Source organism: Rattus norvegicus, chromosome 11 (genome assembly GCF_036323735.1).
Source record: "Rattus norvegicus strain BN/NHsdMcwi chromosome 11, GRCr8, whole genome shotgun sequence".
In the NCBI taxonomy this organism is placed as follows: domain Eukaryota; kingdom Metazoa; phylum Chordata; class Mammalia; order Rodentia; family Muridae; genus Rattus; species Rattus norvegicus.
The window spans coordinates 29,707,221-29,727,280 of record NC_086029.1 but is presented as its reverse complement, the minus strand read 5'-3'; the positions used below and the strand labels follow the sequence as shown (position 1 = coordinate 29,727,280).

The 20,060-nt window shown below is 37.2% G+C and overlaps 1 long non-coding RNA gene across 20 annotated transcripts in view; it reads right to left on the bottom strand.

Annotated features, from left to right (window-relative positions):
• Positions 1 to 20,060, bottom strand: part of LOC103693508 (uncharacterized) — a 490,050-nt gene that overhangs the window by 58,559 nt on the left and 411,431 nt on the right. For 16 of the 20 annotated variants that reach the window (XR_010056223.1, XR_010056218.1, XR_010056220.1 and 13 more), the window contains one exon: positions 1 to 20,060. This exon is cut by the window's left edge; it is cut by the window's right edge and continues 21,544 nt beyond it. The exons of 2 other annotated variants lie outside the window; for them this stretch is intronic. This is a non-coding gene — a long non-coding RNA (uncharacterized LOC103693508). 2 more of the 20 variants (XR_005491062.2, XR_010056221.1) reach the window with 1 other exon arrangement.

Sequence of the window (20,060 nt, the reverse complement as noted above, 5' to 3'; positions counted from 1 at the left end):
CCTTTCCAGGATGGAGAGCCATGGGCTCTCCACTGCCAAGCAACACAAATCAGAGTTCTGCTTTCCAGAAGGCATGGAGTAGTAGTGGGAGAAGCAGAAACACAGAGAGCTTTTTTTTTCCAGTCTGTATTCACATTAGAAAGGAATAGCAGAAACTGAAATGAAAAGAAAAAGGTCTCTATTTTTTTTCAGAGAAAATAATGAATAACCAAATGATAAAGAGATAAGAATTCGATGTCTGTGAATTGATGTTGGTCCGGATACGAATTTTCTATGAAATAAAACACCCGGTGTTCTTGTTTGTGTAAGTAAGATACGTCTGAGTGGGAATTAGATCCCAAATCAGATTTCAAGGAAAGTTGAAATACACTAAAATAAAAATGTATATTGAAATCATTGTAATGAAGAATAATGTTTGCTTTTAGCCAAAGGAAAATATATGATTCACTTTTCTTTAATAATTTTGCTGTTGGGGGAGAGAACAGCTTTGTTTAAATCAGACACCTGATAAGTGGGATGCCAAATGTTGGCTGATCTCTCTCTCTCTCTCTCTCTCTCTCTCTCTCTCTCTCTCTCTCTCTCCTTACCTCCCTCTTCTCTCCCCCTCCCCCTCTCCCTCTCACTATATAACTGCTATGTATCACAATTCACAAAATAACAATCACAGAGATTTCTCCTACTTTCCGAAATGATCCTGGAATGGAAGTCTCATATCCTTCTTTTATTAATTAATTTAAAATGACTTCACTGATGTAATCTTTTCTATGTATCCACATCTACTTTCCCTTTCTCTTTCAGCTTTCTTGGAAGTGAGCAACCTGTTCTTGGTTTCAACCTCCATCATATCCACAGGAGGACTGCATTAGGGTCCTACCAGTGAGACTAGTCAGACCGAGCCAGGGGAAGGCAGGACCGGGCATGAACTTGAAGGAGGTTTTAAAGCCAATGGGCTTTTGCCCTATAGTGTATTCACCCGAGAAGACAGTTCTTAAGGCTGAAGGTGGGAATCCCTCTTTCAGTTAACAAGGTAACTTATTGTAAGGTGGGGCTGCTGGAAGGACAAAGCACCAGCCTACATCAAGTCATACTCAAACATGGCAGCATACATTAGAGCAGTTATAAGTCTAGTCATACTAACAGCAAACATGTTTCTATGACATTTCTGAGCTTGCTGTCGGGACAGAGAGAAAGAATGGATCTTAGCTTTTAAAGACATGATATAAGCAGAAAGAAAATTGATAGCAAATCACTTTGGGATGAGTGGTGTATTGAGAGTTGTAATGTCAAGGCACAATCAAGAACAATTATAATAACTTATCTTTTAATTAATTCTACTGTAGGAAAGAGTCACTTTCTGTCTGGCGCACCTATGCCTTGATAAAACATGAGGGTTGGGGTGGTAATTAAATAACTTCTCTAAATCTTGGCTAACCAAGATGCGGTGCCAGCTCACGAGCTAATAACGCTCATTGTCTTAGAAAAATCATGGATCTTAAGAACTTCAATTTTCTAATCTTGAAAATTAGGAGTGAGAACCAGATTACCGCCAAGGTGTAACTACGCTGGAAATAAGTGCAGGTGGGTGCTGGTCACTGTTACCTAGGATTGTTTTGTGTGCCTCTGTGGTTGTGCCACTTCAGTGTTGTTCTTGTCACCAGGAAGCTAGAGAGACCTTCTTCTGAAGTCCTTCACAGCTGATCTGAGGACATAACCTCAGAGCTGTTATGACATCAGGTGCAGAAGATGGCAACATCAAAACTATGGACTAAAACTTCTACATGAGTTGGCTACTCACATTAATGTCTTCAATTGTTTGAAATGGTATCTAAGATATATTTTTATTACATTTATAACTGGAGAGATATTGTTTATTAATATGAAAGTGAATATATATGTGGTATCACAATACATATACAGAAGAGCATAACTGGAAAGAGCCCCAGTAAGCTTACCTTAAATGAATCCTACGTGCTCTTTTTAACACAGAATTATGTTTTCCTTTCTCTATGCTTAATGATAGATTTTTTTCCTCATCAACATACTTCTAGATGTCGAGTTAATTAGAAGCAAGTTCAAGTCTACTTTCAAACTCTATTACATTATTCCCTCTGGATTGAAGAAGCTTCCTCTTCACCAGAGCAGTGAAAATACAATTCACGGCATTGTGGGCATCATTTAAATGTTTGTGAGCAGGGAAGGGTCAAGTGTGGACGCGTTTGCAGGCAGTCATCCCTTCGTTTCCAATCAGCTGTATTGATTTTGTTGAGGGTTAGCGGGCGTACCTTCATTGATCAAGGAAAGGACCTGACACAGCGAAGTGTCTGCTGTTTCAAGATAAATCAATCCTACCTTTGTCTCCTCCTCTTGGTTACATTACAGATACTTATTCTAAGTTATTAAATTTTGTCTTCTTTGTCTCACTCTCTCTGACACTGTCTCTCTGTCTCTCTGTCTCTGTCTCTGTCTCTGTCTCTCTCTCTCTCCCTCTCTCTCTCTGTCACACGTACACAATGGGGTTCGAGGACAAAAGAAAAATTGATTATCTCTTCTGTGCTTCCATGGGAAATAAGATGTATTTCTATGTCGTCACCACACACAGCTGCTATGAATTCCATGAGAACTTGGGCTTATTTTCACATTGAAAAATTTAATCCTTCCTCAAGATTTTACAAAGAACCTCACGCACACATCTGCGCAAACGCGCGCGCACACACACACACACACACACACACACACACACACACACACACACACGGTACTTGATACCGGCCAGGATGACTTGAGCTTTATTCCCGGGATCCACAGGGCTGAAGGAGAACTACTTCCATACCTCTCCTCTGACCCCCACATTTATACTGTGGCATGACTACAGACCCCACCACACTCACAGAGGCATTAAATGAATGCAATAAAATTACTTTTAAGAATGTTGGATTAATTATAAAAGTCAGTGCCACCTAGGAAGTTAAAAATAAGAAAGTCACTGTGGTTCTTTTCTCCATATATCTGATTAAGTTCTAAACAAGTCATTGATTCTAACAGGTTGTTTTTGACTTAAATAGGTTGACTCAACTTAAATTACAATGGAACAACAACAACAACAACAACATCAACAACAACAACGACAACGACAAACCCTTATAACACTAGAATAGCTGCTTCAGGAAGGTATGTTTATAAGTTACCTGCAATTTGCTTTTTTGAAAAGCTAAATTTTAAGCCATGTCTGGTGGCCCAGACTTATTATCCCAACTATGTTGTAGGCTGAGCAGACATCGCAAAGGCCAGCTTGAGCTGCAGAGTGAATCCTGGGCCAACCTAGGCAACTTAGCAAGACCCTGTGTTGACAGAAGTAAAGAAAAAGAATTGAGGAAACAGCTTAATTGGCCAGCCACACCCCTGTAAACACAGTAAGCTTTCCTGAGATGACAAACAGTAGTCATAAATTCAAAACTCTCATGGAAATGCTTGATTATACTTCCTTAGAATGCTTGCTCCTTCTCTTTCTTTTTCCTTCCTTCCTTCCTTCCTTCCTTCCTTCCTTCCTTTCTTCCTTCCCTTCCTCTCTCCCTCCCTCTCTCTGTCTCTTTCTTTCTTTCCTTCTTTCTTCCTTTCTTTCCTTTCTTTCTTTTCTTTTCTTCTCTATGTGCCATAAGCACATAAGCAGTGAATAAATTAATTAGAAATTATATTCAGATCCCATGCTACTATAGAACTTGAATTCAAGGGAAAGCATATTCCTGCCCCCATGCCTGACAAAGACACGGTTAAAGTACATATTAAACAAAGGAAACTGCTTTTCAATGGCTAAACGCTGTACGCAGAAAACGCAATGCTTCTTTTAAATGCTAGACCTTTAGAACATTGGGTGGGTGACAGCATCAGGAGAAAAAAAAAAACCACCCAGTTTTTCCAGTAAAGAATTAAAGCTGACTATGCAGCATTTCTTAGGAGCACTGAATGAGTCCGTTTGTCCAGCTTTACTTTGCAAAGGCTGCGGAGAAAACAGCACCATAAACAGTTTCAGTCCCTACACAAGGGCTAAACAAAGACTCCTCTTTCTAGTCATCTAATCGGGTAATGTATTTTCTCAACCATCGCAGAAATCGAAACACAGCTGTCACCAATGACTTGCAGATCCCACTTCCCAGCCAGCTGGAATCATTTCTGCTGAAGCAGCAAGATTTTCACATTGTTCACTTCTGTACATCTGGAGAAATCATTGAGGTTCAAAGGTGACCAGAAAAGCTCTTTAAATAAATTCAGCCAACAGGGAGGATTTGCTGAAGGATCTACACATTCTACATTCACATCTACAAAGTGTTTGTGTCATGAAATGAATGCTTATAAAGGTTATTGTCATCTTTGTCAATATAGACATTAACAGTCTCTAATTGGATTAAGCACTTAAATGTCCATTTCTTTCCAACAACTTGCTTAGCTCGTCTCAAAACTTTTTTCTTCCTGGGACTTACTGATCGTTTGAAGAGTTATATTAAAACACCAAGTTCAATGCAGAAGCATCACCAATAAAACCTGAAAATATACAGACACAATACCAGAAACTGACCTACTAAGATCTCAGGGCCAATTGTGTTTAACTAATATTAGCCCCCTTTTAGGTAAAACCAACAGGAAATTCTTTTTGAAATAAAATAGGGCTGGAATACCTCCATGGGACTAGGCAGGTAAATCCCTTCAGGAGCCAGAGTTCAGGAAGAAACAAATGGTGGATTACGAGTGTTCCACATGGGATCTTGGAAGCAAGCATCTCTGGCACGAAGACAGAAACCCAACAGCAAGGGCCATTGCTGTTTTATCTTCAAAGCTCCTAACTACACACAACTGGTGCTCACTCCCCAAAACAAAACAAAAATCCCAGTCAGTTGGTGCTTAGAAAAAAAAGGAGCCTGACAGAAAGATTGGATAAATGTAAAAGCCAATTAAGTCCCAGAAAATAAAAATATATTCATGGTGCTAAATGTATGATCAGAAGATCAATTTAATAAAAAATTTTCTTCACTGGAATGCATTCATCATATCGGCCTGCAGATGTAGCTCAGTGGTAGGGTTCCCGTGTAGCAGTCGTGAGGTCCTCAGTTAAATATCTAGTACCCCCAAACACAACCACAAACGATATGGGCATTTATGCAACTTGGCACAATTAAAACATGTGCCTCACAGAATTCTCAAGCCTGTTTCTATTGCGTAGAAAAATGTATACAAAGAAATCACAAATATACATCACTTTCTCCTCCAGATAAAATCTGCATCCATGATACTTAATTATCTTACTGAAATGTGTGGTCACTTTCAGTTATTCTGAGCAAGTTAGTAACTTTCTTGTGAACTGCATTTCTAGCAAGTACGAGTGCTAGGGGGCAAACGGCATCACTGAGTGAGTATAAATTCCTATTCCATAGTGAATTCAGGCAAAAGCATTCTAGGTTTTCTCACCTATTAAATATCATCGATTTTTAGGTTTGTGTGTGCATGTGCCCTAAAGATAGGGGTTGGCATAGCGACATTACTTAATAAATAACGACATCTTCAACTTGATGAGGGTAACTTCTAAGTGATTCAGGACACTGGAAAATTTCATCCCATCCAAAGCAGGAGAAATGCATTCCTGTCTATCCCTGGACACACCTGCTACGTGATATGAGAGAGGGCAGAGAAACTCACTGCTCCTCACCCCATAGCTTAAACTATGGGTCATGACTCACATGTCATCCTGTAATTAAGCACTGGGGTTGTAAAGAACTTGGCGTCAGTAATAGGTTTCGAAAGCTCAATGATAAAGAGTTGACTCACAGTTCTATGAGAATCTAAGGTGTCCACTGCCACTACGGTGCGTGCATACCCATGTTACGTTGGAGAAACTCATTCTGCCGTTGGTTTGTCAGCACAGAGCTTGCACTCTTTGCTTTGAACCAGCTGTCATCCCAGGTAACACCAATTCAAGCTGCTTCAAGACCTCAGATCAGATTTGAGAGTACAGTATAGTATCAATTTTGTGCCTTCCTACATATGCAAGGATATTTGCTCTTATAGAAACATGATGCTTTTATTACCAAAAGCCAAGATTTTTGATATTTGCTATTGTCCTTACTCTGAATGTAATTATCATGTTAACATGTCTTCCTTTTGCATTATGATCAAATGCTTGAGTTTGATGACTGATGTTTGAATTTCTGACTTGAATTTCCTAAATCCTTAAAAACGATGAATTTTGGCCTGTGATCAGATAGAGTTTCTAACAGTTTCTACAATGAACATGCATCTGTCTGTCATTTTGGACTATGTTAAATATGGTGGCGTTGTCAACATTAATGATTATAAAATTTTAATATGCACTCTGAAAAACTGGTTTGTTTTGAACTATAGAAATTCAGCCACAATTTAATTATTTAGGTAAAAATAAAAATTCCTTGTAGATCATACTCCAAAATCTATAACTTCACCAGCACTGAGTAGCTGAGTAGTTTTCTGGTGCTGGTTTTGGCTTCTCTTTTATTGAACAGATCTTTACTGAACCAACATAATCCCAGCTGCTATTTGTCCCTATACCCAGAGATAGGTACAGTCCTCGTCCCGCATGAAGACAAATTTCTTTGTAATAGATTGAGACCATTACAGAAAAGTTCAATCAAAATGCAGGGTTGTCAAGACCAGCTCCAATGAATAGATGTAAAAATACCCCTGTACCTCAGGCTCGGTGAACATTTCAGAAGACAAGGCAGAAAGACTGCAAGAGCAAGAGGATGAGAGTATTTGCTGTGAGACTGTATCTTCTAGTAATGCTGGAAGCCACACATAGATTCTCACCACAGTGGTCATTCAAATGTGAGCTGAACGACAGCATAGACATAGACAGAACCGAAGGAGACAGGAGAGAATCCTCTATACCTCAACCTTGCACAAAAATACTGCAGACAACCAAGAGATACTGAGGGGGGAGAAAGTCTTTCCAGGGAAGAGCACCCCAGTTGGATGCCCGGTGCCTATCAGCCCTGGAAACATACATGAGCAACATTATACACACTGAGCAGGCTATATTTGGAATATATAGGCATATACATATGCATAAAAATTAATGAAGAAAGAGGGCGTAATTTTGAAAAAGAGCAAGAGAGGTGTATGGGAGGTTTGGGGGTAAGGAAAAGGGAGGGAGAAATGATGTAACTATTTTCCCTCGAAAGCAATGGAAAAATTCTTAGGAGAAATTTTGAGTTTGTCTTTAATAAGCATAAATTAATCCTTATACCAAATAATTGTTTATTTTATGACTTACTAACAGCAAATATTTGATATGTATTCTTATTCTTAAATGCTTACATGCCTAGGATCGTCTAACTTTTTCTTAGGTAAAAAATTTAAGAAGTATAGTGATTAATTTCACAAATAATTTTTAAAAATCTCAAGACACAGCTCATGATACTATTATTTTTTGAAATGTAGAATCCCCAGATTCCTCTCTATCAAAAGCTTTTCTCACCATAGTAAGAACGAGTATTCTAAAATAATAAATAAATGACAAGAATAAACCGCCACTAACTACAAAACACACCCTTTTCTTTTTTAGTATATAACAAGAGTCCACTACCTAACTGTCTTCACAGGAAGTTAGTAAGTTCAAAGCCCAGAGACAGGTTGCTGAGCAGACACTTTAATGTCATAAATCTACGTTTTTAAACCGACCAGCTAGTCCCTAGTCTCTTATTCTCTATACCTTGATCATGTGCAGGTTTCTGTGTTCATCTTCACGTACTGTAAAGAAGGTGGACGGCTATACTGAAAGGGTGTTTTCCAGAAACAGCAGGCCAATTGCACAAACTCACAAATGCTGTTAACAGCATTTACATAACCTGTGCAAGATCAAGTCAGATAATATCCCAGCACAAAGAAGGGAGGTTGGCACAAAGTCCACCGTGAGCTGAAGAGCTGTTAGTGACTGATAGCTGTTGGGAAAGAATCATTTTTCCTTAAGGGAGCGATCCATGGTAAGTGGAAGATGCTTCAGCAGATACAAGTATAGGGTTAGCACTAATTTGGACTGGATGAATATATATATATATATATGTATATATATACATATATATATATATCCATACTGAGAGGGTATGGAAAGGGGGCATGGGTCTAGGAGAACAGTAGGGAGAGGTGGTGAATGAACACAATGTATAACGTTCTCAAACAATGAAATGACTGCTTACAGGCGATTCTGCTAGACTCCTACCAAGGCTGTTGTAATGGCTTCCATCATCAGCTGCTGTCACTACCTGCTGCTGCCACGTGTAAGTGGCATATAAAAGGACTGCTCACCACCCCCTCCCATTCTCCCCACGTGTTCTTGGCTGGTCTCTCTCTCTACCCCTTTCTGCCTTTCTCTGTCCCTCTGTCCCCCCTCATCTGCTCTTATGTCTATGCTCCTGTCTGTCTGCCTGTACACCTTCTCCTGGCCCTCCTTGCCCTCCCTTTCCCCAAATAAACTTCCTTTATACCAGATCTATTGGGCAGCAAAACTTCTCAGGGGGGGGCACCTTAGCATGGACCTGCCAAGTACCCCCTAGCCGCATTATATTTCATAACATGAATAAAAGTATGTATTAAAATGAGGATTTAAATGTACCAATTTTTAAATGAATGTAAAATTAGGTAACCCTAGATTTTGATCTTTACTGTAACAGTGAAGTATTCTTTATATGTAAATTCATGTGACTGCATGTATGGTGTTGTTTGCAAATATCTTAATCATTTTAATATTCCAGACCCTATTATATTGTAATGAATGTGAACATTCATTCAAATTAGCACATCTTTAAAATGCATTTAAATACAAATATGATATATATATATATATATATATATGTATTTGTAATTTGGAGTCAATAATAGTTTGAACTCTTCCATCAGTAAATATCTGTCATGAAGAGTTACATCAAGCTCTTTCTGGGGTTTTCTATTATTCCTCAATGAAACATGACATGCAGTTTATACATGTTCCTAAGAGACTACATACGAAGTTACTAAGTTACTAAAATGAACGGAGAAATGGTCACTGCTCCCAGAGGATTAGCATGTGGTGGAAGAGTCAGGTTGACGACCCTGGAAATACCAAGCTGTGAAGTGCTCAGGGGAATGAAAAGTCCCTTGAGAATGCAGGGAATTCCAAATTGGGAGCTTGAGAGAAGGTCAAGCAGGAGCTCCCTTGAACTAGACCTTGAAGAGGAGGATTGTAGCAAGGGAAAGGGAAAGGGAAGGGGGTGAAATTTCTGTTGTGTGCTGAGAGATGCACAAATTTGAGGGAGGGATCAGGTTAGAGTATCAGAAAACAGTCCATGCTAAAACCCTTGAGATGCAAGGTGCAGAACATGGAAGCAGGGGTTAATGTTTCAGGAAACAAACTGGGGGAATAACGGTGCATGACTAACCCCAGCACTTGGGAGGCAGATGCAGGTGGATCTCTCTGAGTTTGAGCCTGGTCTACATAGCGAGTCCCAGGACAGCCAGAGCTGCATAGTGAAAACCAAACAAATGAAACATATTCAGGAAACATAAGTAGAAGTCATTGAGAGCTATGGTTCAGACTAGTCTGATAACAAACAACAGTGGAGTTTCTATCATCTCTGTGATCTCAATAAATAACTGCTAGGGTTAATGTCAATCCCTGCCAAGGAATCTTAGCTTCAGAGACACTGTGGAAAGTTCCCAGTGTGACCACTTTCTTAACTGTTTGTTAAACTAACACTGGAAAGTGAGCCAGCCTCAGACAACACTATACTGCATGTAGCTCTCGCTTATGAATCATTCAACAATCTATATCAAGTCATGGAAAACTATCCAAAGCATCTACAGGTGCCCAGTAGAATTCAGGAGTTCCCCTGCACATGAAAGACATTGACAGTAGCAGGAAATAGACAGAAACAAGTGTGTTTGCCCTGATCCCCAAAATTAAGTTCTTCCTGTTTTCACAAGCCACTGTAGCATAATACAGAGGAGTCTGTAAAAAACAAACAAACAAATGAAAACAGAAAACAAACGCAACTTGGCAATGTTCTATAATTTTCTTAACCAATTAGAAAATATTGAGAAACTCAAGCGATTCTAAATTGTGGTTATTATTAAGTCCAATAATTGTCCCTAAAGTGCCCTATTCCTTCAGTTAAATAGTCTCCTTCAACTCTCACAAGGATTCACACCTAAAGAAGAGCGACAAGTAATTAACATTTCCTATGAACAGAGATATTCATCTTTAGGGATGAAGCTTGTGATATACTAGCCAAGAGGTCAACCCTAAATATGAGCAACACTAAATTACCTCCAAAGATTGTGTTTATCATTGTATGTGTCTTTATGTGCGCATGTCTGTGTGTGTGTGTGGGGAGGGGGTTGTATTTGTAACAATTAGAAGGAAACAAAGCCCATGAATTTGAGGACAAGTGGGAGGAACACAGAAGGAATTGAAAGGGAGGGGGAGAATGAATTCAATACTCCTAATATGACATTTTCAAAAATATATAAATATTAATAAATGTTCTTTGTATAAAATTACAAAGAAAAATTGTGATCACTTCAAACATTTGAAGATTTTTGGCTTGACAATTGATGAGACATTTTTCCATTTACTTTTATTTAAAATACACCAGACATGATATCTATTTCTCCCCTGAAACTTTTGTTTGTTTTATCCATCCACTCATGTATTTTCCCCTTGACACAGTGCCATTTTGTGGTACTCTATCTCCGATTGGACTATGCATGATGACAGAAAATTCAGTGTACAATTATACATTTCTTTACTTATTTGACTCTTGGGATCAAACACTGAATAATATTTAAAGGTTTATCAAGAAAATATTCCATTTTGTCCCATGTAATCATTGCAAGCTTCACGATAACATAGATGGCTTAGCCACATTCTATTGTATCTATTCTAGAAGGATAAGATCAATGAGTAAAATGGCAAGTCTGTTCAAATACTTCTATTAGTATTTTGCAGAAATACAACCCATCGACTTAGAATCTATTAACACTTCTCTTACTTCCATATTTCTAAAAGAGTTTTTAAAGCTTTGGAAACACTTTAAACCCAGAAAAAGAACTACAAATAGATCGAGACAAGATTTTTCAGAGACCTAAGTAAAAATCGAAAGTACAGAACACGTCTAATTTGAGAAGCAATTGGAATAGGACATTGAAATTAGGAACTCGGAGTTCTAACTTTGTCTCTGCTGTGTTCATTGAGCGAATACTGAAAGAATGCTTACTCCTTCAAAGTTTATGGCTCCTCTTCTCAAAGTCTGGAGTAATCACATTGGGCTAGGATGTCTGTTTTGCACTTTAAGCCTAACTCTGTTGAAAACAAAATGAGCCACAAAATTGTAAAGTAATATTTTCTTGTTGCAGACTGGCCTCTAAAGCAAATTTTGTAGAATGACAAAAATAAACAAAAAATGAATAAATAAATAAATAAGTAAATAAATAAAATAAAAATTAACTTCAGTTGTTTATCTTAAATGTAGCTTTGTGTATTCCAAAAAAAGCAGGGAGACACACAACTGTTGATATTTGGAATTGTAAAACAGACCCAAAGGTACAATCCGAGTTTAATGCTTATACTTCTACAAAGGAAGAAGAACGAAGAAATAATAGGGAATATTTGGGGATCCGAAGACAGTGAATACATTTTCACACTGTAAAAAGGCCCTATCAAATTATTTGTCCTTCCCAAAACAGCTATAGCTTTTTTAAAGGCCAATGAAAACATGAACTATGATTAGGATTCATTTAAAACGGAGAGCCTTAGCCTCATTGTTAACATAATTTACATATATTACCTAAAGAGCAAAGAAAGAATAAGATAAACGACATCAGGAACATCAAACATTTATGGGACCTTTTACCCTTTTCTCGCTGACGCTGTGGGCTTTCTCTTATGAATATTAGCTGCACAGACACAGATACATTTCTAAAGAACCCCAACCCATTTTAAGAACCTCAGTTCCAAACTTCAGCTGACCCAACTCTCACAACTGTGAAGTCCAAGTGCATTCCCATGGTCCTAGAAATTAAAAACAAACAATTTTTCTGCTTTACCAATATCTTAGCAAACCTTTGATGAGTATAAGAAAAATTCAGGTAGATATATCACACAATTTAGAAATAACATGTTTTCCTGAAACTTATTCCTCCTAGAGGACAAAAATGTGAGCTGAACAAATGAAAAGCCTGCATTACAACAGAAGACATCAGCTACTGATGAAGATCTTGTTCAATTTAATTAATTAATTAATTAATTAATTAATTACATTTTACAATTTTTAGCTGTAATTTTTAGCTCGGTTACCTAAAATGTACAATTCTTTCCAAGCCAAAAAAAATTTTTTTAAATAAACCAGATTTGCGTGTTGTTTTGTGTTCCTTTTTTCAGAATGATTTACCGTTGTGAACTCTGGTGTTAAGAGTTAGTACACACTGTGTTACTATTTTTAGAAATCTACAGATGAGAAGGAAAAGTCACAGTAAAGTCTGGTTTTGAGAACTAGCAACGGAATATAATCATAACACAAATGAACTTCGTAAGAACATGGGCAGGTCAGATGCCTATAACAACGTCCATTTTCCTGTCACAGCAAAATATAGTCCCTTCTGTTTGGAATTCACTGACCAATCAATCTCACTATCATTTGTCCATAGAACCACTGTATTGAGAATATGACACTTCATATATATATATGTATATATGTATATATATGTGTGTGTGTGTATGTGTATGTATGTATATATATGTATATATAGGTATGTGTGTATATATATATATATATATATATATATATGATGAGATATGTCTATGATTTTTCTCTTCCTGCATTCAGGATGTGTTTAACTGTGATTCCCACATTCCTTTTGACTTTTTCTATGCTTCACTTTGATGTGTTTTTGTTGTGATTTTTTTTTACAGTCTCTCTACTTAGTTCAGGCTAAACTCAAACTCTCAATCATTCTGCCTGAGACACTCATGTAGTAGGACTGCCTACTACATCCATCCCCATTGGCAATCTCTCTGGCATTTCTTGGAGACAATCTCACAGCAAACTTCCTGTTCTTCTGACCCTTACAATCTTTCTGCTTCCTCTTCTTCAGTAATCCCTGTGCTTTAGTCATAGGAATTATGTTATAGATGTATCAGTTGGGAATGGGAAACACATGCTCTCATTTTTTCTGCATTTTGATTGATTGTGGGTTTTCTGTAGTGGTCCCATCTATTGCAAAGATTCAACTCTAGACAAAGAATAATGGTCAAATAGAGAGTTCCGAGAGCAGGAGAGACAATCTTCTGGGAAAAAAAAAAACCACGGAATTGGTTATCCAATAGCAAGTGAGTTCCAATAGCCCTGAGTTCATATACATATGGATAACATACATATCGTTACAAAAATTAAAGGAAAAGAGGCCAGGGATTTGAGAGTGAGCAAGGGATGCATGGGGAGGGGTGAAGACAATGGGAAAAGGAGAAATAAAGTAAAATTTTAATTACAGAAATATGGAAAATGTAAAGGGTTTATTTTCCAGACCTGGTGAATTTTCACAACTTCTTTTTCCTTTGATACTTTAGGAACCATGTCAGGAAAATATCTCTTAATTTTGCCTGATTATCTCCAGTGGAAATTTAGATGTAGTGGTTTGCGTGGACTTTAGTTACCACATGATCCTGTTTGTCATAGCCACATCAATATATTAGGTGTTGTTTTCACATAATAAAATGACTTATTTTCTTTTTTATGATGGAATACTTCACTACCCATTTTCTAGTGGAAGAGAAAGTACTCTCCAAGACAAACAAAAAGGAAACGTTAAGAAAGTAGGACTTTGAATTCAGAAGAAGGTAGCAGAGTAATTGAATATTTCAATATGGAGCAAGTTAGAGCTTCCAGTCACAATAACCATTGTTCTGATTGGGACAGAGAGTTATTTCATCTGACACTGTGCTCAGAAAACATTGGTTGGTTCTAGAATAAGAGTATAAAGGATGAGACTATTAACTATCAGCTTTAATTGAAATAATAGTAAGTTCTTAAAAATAAAATATTAGAATAAATTTTATAGAAGAAAGGATCTAATTAAATGATATTTTATGTTTGCCTTTGAAATGAAAACATGAGGAGGCCACTAACCTCAGGCTCTTTTCTCTCTCCTTAAAACAGTAAATGGGAAAGAACATGCTGGCAATTATGAAAATAAATAATATAGGTATCAATGGGAAGACCGGCTCACTAAATGCAAAAAGAAATCACTCAAGCTGTGTCGGTCTGACCTGTGCACAACACAGCTGTAAGAAACACCACTTCATGGAAACTCACAGGTCTCCTTTCCTGACAAGTGCATACTGATACAGCCAGCCATTAGACTGGCTGTCCTCGGCTAAAGAGCACCTGGGACAGGGTAGAATAGTCATTACCATGTATAGTAAATGAATTGAACAGAGTATACAATGTAATATTATAAAAACCATTCTACCCATGCTCTAAGTAGATCCAACCAACCATATTTTACATGAACAAGAAAAGGAAAAGCTAAGTCATGAGTAGAATATGATTTCGGTTCCTATATAAAGTATGACCACTCATTCTATCCCCCCCAACAAAAATTTAATGTCCTGGTATTTGGGGTCTGTAAAACTCTGGTGTGAATTTTGTTGCTGTAAAAAAATATGAAATACTGCTATGAAAAAGCAGACATTGAATGTCACACCAAAGATAAATACTCCAGTTTTCATCGAGTCTGTATAAACATATACAATATAAATACTAGTTATTATTATTATTATTATTTGTATATTAGTATTTTTGAGTATTTTATATTTCAGTGATGGGATGGAACCTGGTAATTTATAGCTATTCAATGTAAAAAAGACTATATTTATTTGAATATATAGGTCTAATTAAAAGTCAGACACATTATCTCAAAGAAATGTAAAAGTTTTACAGACAAATAATTCAATAAAAATAAACCATCTTTTACCAGCAAAAGGAATAGAGAAGATAACACAGATAATTTTACTTGGAAAACCCATCATTTACATGTAAATAGATAATGCATGTCAAAACACCCATTCAGAATTTCAGAATAAACTAAAAAAATTTCCTCATGTTCATGATTCAAAAGATATTGAATAGGAAATAATCCAACATGGGTATGATGATAAGAGGAAGTAAGTAGTATATGTTTACATACAGAGACTTTATTATGCTAATAGCATATAATACTTACTCTCTCTTATGTTTAGATAAACACGTCATTCCATCATAGGGACTTCTTGCTTTTCTCTCCCTTTGATACTCATCCACATTTAGGTAAGCATGTTAGACAGATTCAATGGTAGAAATGCACCTGAAATCACATTCAACAGGAGGAGAGTCCATCCAGGCAATTGTTTTGAAGAAGGAACAGCCTCTGGGTGTGTGAACAAAGGCTAATTAAGCACTAACTGGAGAGATGGACTTGGTGCATGGCATGCATGCCCTTTTTGCTACCTTCAGTAAAACAGTTATGCCATATTTATAATCTTACTCCACTTTGTGCCAATGCGTTTTTACATTTAAAAATAGATTGATTAATTTTTATTTTGTAGGTTTCAGTGTTTAGGGTTTGTTGTTATTATTTTGCTTGTCTTTATATTTTCTTCTTCTGAATTTATGTCTGTTCACCACATACTTGCCTGGTGGCCAGAGAGGTCAGAAGAGGGTATCAGATCTTCCAGAACCAGGTTACAAATGGTTGTTGGATGCCAGGTTGGTGCTGGGTTTAAAATATCGGTCTTCTGTAAGAGCCATCTGTGTGCTTTTCCAATACTACCAACATACTCTTCAAAACCATTTCTAAACTTTGAATTAATTTTCTTCCAGTATCATATTAGATCCATATACTTAATGTGATTTCTGTACATTAAGTCTGGGCCTGGCAATGCATTGTTATACACAGTCTACATTATAGAGACCTGAAAATGAATAGCATGTATGTATGTGTGTGCATGTGTGTTCATGTGTGTGCATGTGTGTTCATGTGTGTGCATGTGTGTGCCCATGTGTGCAGACTTGACTTCAAAGATTGCCATGCATGCAAAGGAAAGAAGTATGTGGTAAAATAATTAATTTTCTTATATATGGTAGACAGTCTAAGTACTTCCTTTATTTACAGAAGAGGTGGAAGGAAGATGGAGATGAAGCACGTGGCCTGGAGAAACCACAAGCTATAAGGGAACTCATAGATGGGGAATAGAGTAGTGTAGTGGCAGATCTGCCCAATCTAGGCGTGCAGCTTGTACTCATATTGATTGTGCTTTTGTTGCATGGGCTTGTCTGGGTTGGATAGTTTACCACAACAACTCACTTCATTTATTTACATTTTTAAAAAGAAAATTTCACCTAAGTTGAGCATGGAGGCAAGAGACACATAAGTAAGCGTGTAAGATACTTTACTTTTATTTTGGTGAAGATATCATGACTCATTTTCAGGAGATGCTCCTGGTGGTGATGGCTGGTCGCAGTGCTGTTCACCAGTGACCCCAGTGAAACATGAGAGTGCCTGCCTAAAGTCTCTAGTCCATGATTCGTTCCTGAAATATATGTGTGCGTTCTATTAACTATAATAAATCAAGTAGAAATAAACTTGCTTCAGGGCAGAGAGAATGAAATCTGCTATGTTTGTGAACTTGGAGTGGACTGTTTTAAAATGCTTTTTATAATAACGTCTTAAATGTTAACGTAGGATTTTACAGAACCGGTCAGCCAGTAAGTGAAGGAACTGAGCAGGATACATCAAATTTAAATGATTTGGACTCTTTCCAAAGGCTTACCCTGGGAAAAGAAAATAGTCAACCTGCTTTTTTTGGCAACCGATAAAAGAATACTGTGAGGTTAAAAGCTAATTGCTACACGGCATAAGACCTTAGACTCTAAAATGGAAAAAACTCACCCTATACCCTTGCTCCTCAATACTCCCTATAAGAATTTTCAAATAAAAATGTTCATCGATAGGAGCCTAATACTATCCTCCGGGATTTGGAATCATTGAATTTTGAGTTTAGGCTATAAAATGTTTGGTCATTCCGGTCTGATGGAGTGGAACAGTACTCCCCACCCGTTTGTAATTCCCAACTGTACTCACTGCCTGTACACTTTTCAGAGGCCCAGTTACAGGATTGGATTGAGGCTTCAGTTTTCAGTTATTCTTACTTCAAGTGGTTCTTTTGAAGTTTTAATTATGATATTTAGAATGACTGAAATATATTTATCATTCTACCTATTTCTTAGTTCATCATTTCCATCTATATTATCATTCATAAAACTCTTTCCTCCCATTGCCCAAAGATCATAATATCAAATAGAAGATTATGAGCACAAGAGTCAAAAAAAATATAAGACTTATTTGCCTCACAAGCCACTGGTCTCAGTACTAAAATGCTATCTATAGTTTAGCAAATATATACTTCTGATGCCTGTACTTCTCTATGGACCAACAGAAATGGGTAAATTCTAACTGCAGGTCTTATAGATAAATTAATTATGTCTTTTGTCAGTGACCAGAAGAGGTAAGTCATTTTACCTCATTTATTCTAAAATTCACAAATGCTAAGTTTGGAATATATACCAATAACAACAAAAGGAACCCAGGATATATATATATATATATATATATATATATATATATATATATATATACATACATATATATCAATTATGTATATAAATATATCAAGTATAGCTATATCTATATCTATCTATCTATCTATCTATCTATCTATCTATCTATCTATCTAATATCACCCAGATAACGCCAGAAGCACAATACAGGACAAAATGCCTTGAAGAAATGTAACACTTTTAGGGAAAATATGGAAAATGTGTTTCTAGTGTTTGATCAAATTAAACTAGTCAGTCTCAATGACACGTTCTCATGTGAACTGGAATTGAACACTGTAGTAAACTGAAAGTAGCATAGAATTCACCTGAAGATACAATGGTGAGTAATGTCGAGAAAGCCTTTTATTTTCTTCTTACAGTGTTTGTTTTACATATTCATAAAAAGTAGTATCAATAGTGCGCCTGAAATATTTCCAGGGATTGTTTCATGACATTAGGTAACTACAATACCTCCAACATACATAATATTGAAAACAGGCAATTATTAAAAAGCAAGATGATAGAACTTCCAGTGATCAGAATGATAACTCAATGTTAAATTAGATTCTCCCTAGAATGATGCCAAATTGGAATAAGGAGATTTAAAACAGAGTGTTCATCTATGATGACAAAGTTTTAATATGGTTTATAGCAAGTTCATGAAAAAATCCTGATAATAGATTTCAGCATGACTATGTTTATTTACGGTTACATGGGTCTCATTTTAATTTACAATTTGCTGAAATTTCAAACAAAATGTGTTTTATATGGAAAGTATTAGTGGCAAAAGGGAAGAGGTACTGGTCTATTCTTTGGCCCAAAACACTCTGAGATGGTCCCTTAATGTTTTAGAGATAAAATCGGATAATGGGTTTCCATATGGGACAATATACAGCATATCATTTCAGTTGTGTAGTAACTGTGTACTTTGATAGATGAAGGATTCACAGGCCATTATTTAAAATAGTAAAATGATTTAAAGATCAGCTACTATAAAGGAGAGTTGATATTTCGAAAATGGAAAGAAACGGGTTGAGAGAAGATTAAAGTAGATGTCATGCATGTGTGGGTGTCTCAGAAAAGAGTCCTGTTTATTGTGACACCTTTAAGATCGCTTTTAAACATATGGGTTAAGAGAGTGGTCATCATGAAAGAATGACACACCTAGTGTGGCCATGGGCTATGGAATCTCACACTGTCTTGGCACTCAGTATCTTATTAGATCTACTTATGTGTTCTCTCTCCAGCTATACATCAAAGAATGACAGAGAAGCACCGACCTTCTAGTCTCTTTTTTGATAACTGAGATTACAAGGATCCTTCTGAAATGTCTTGGATGAGATTACAATTGAAAATACAATAACAGGAGTCAGTATGTTTGCAGGAGAAACAAGTTGGTTTTTCTTTTCTTTTCCCTCAAATCAATTTTCTGGTGAGATTTGTAGGATCACACCTGGGAAGGAAGAAAAGCTTTATGCGTTTATTGTCAGTGGTATGGGATTCTTGTTAGATTGCAGGCAACTCCAGTAGGCTCCTCCTAGTTTATGTCATCATCTGCACCCAGACGCTTCCGGTGTGGATTACATATAAAATGACTGCTTTGCCACTCTCTCTCCATCTGCCTCTCTCCTTTCTCCTCTGTCTCTGTCTCTGCCTCTCCCCTTTCTCCTCTGTCTCTTTTTTCCATGTGTTCCTGGACAGTGTCTCTCTGCCTTTCTATTCTTCTCTGTGCCCCTCTCTTTGCCCTCACAACTCTGCTCCAATCTGCCTCCCTGTCTACACGTCCTCTCCTCTGCCTCTATCCCTTCTCCAGGTCTTCACTCCCTTCCTTTCCTCCAAATAAATTCCATGTTCCACGGTGTAATTTCTCAGGGAGGCAGCTTGGCATGTGCCTTCCAGGTACCCCTCACACCATTATATTTCATAACAATTCTTAGTTATCAATTGGTCAGAAGATTTAACTAGACTTAGGTTGAGGGGGATCCTTCTCTTTCTCCAACCCAAAACTATTGCTAAGATATATCAATAAGAAGTGAAGGCAATTAAAGTTAAGTCATGTTAGAACAGATGGAACTCTAGGTTCCTTGGGAGGCAGCATGAGAGGACTATCTTCTGTGGGGAGTTAGCCCTGATGCACCCACCCACCCACTTCTCCCAGGAATGGATAAGTAACTCTGACTGAGACTAAGGAGGAGTAAGCTAGGGGCTTGCACTGGCTCACTTTGATGCACCCGAAATGACCAATCTCGTAAAGATTATTTCAATCTCCATCCAAGTCTTGGTGTAAGACCCAAAAGAAGACCTGGCAGGCCAACACAGAGGTGTGACTTCCATGGAGCCTGTCCCACTCTGTGAAGTTCTCTTCTTACTTAGCTT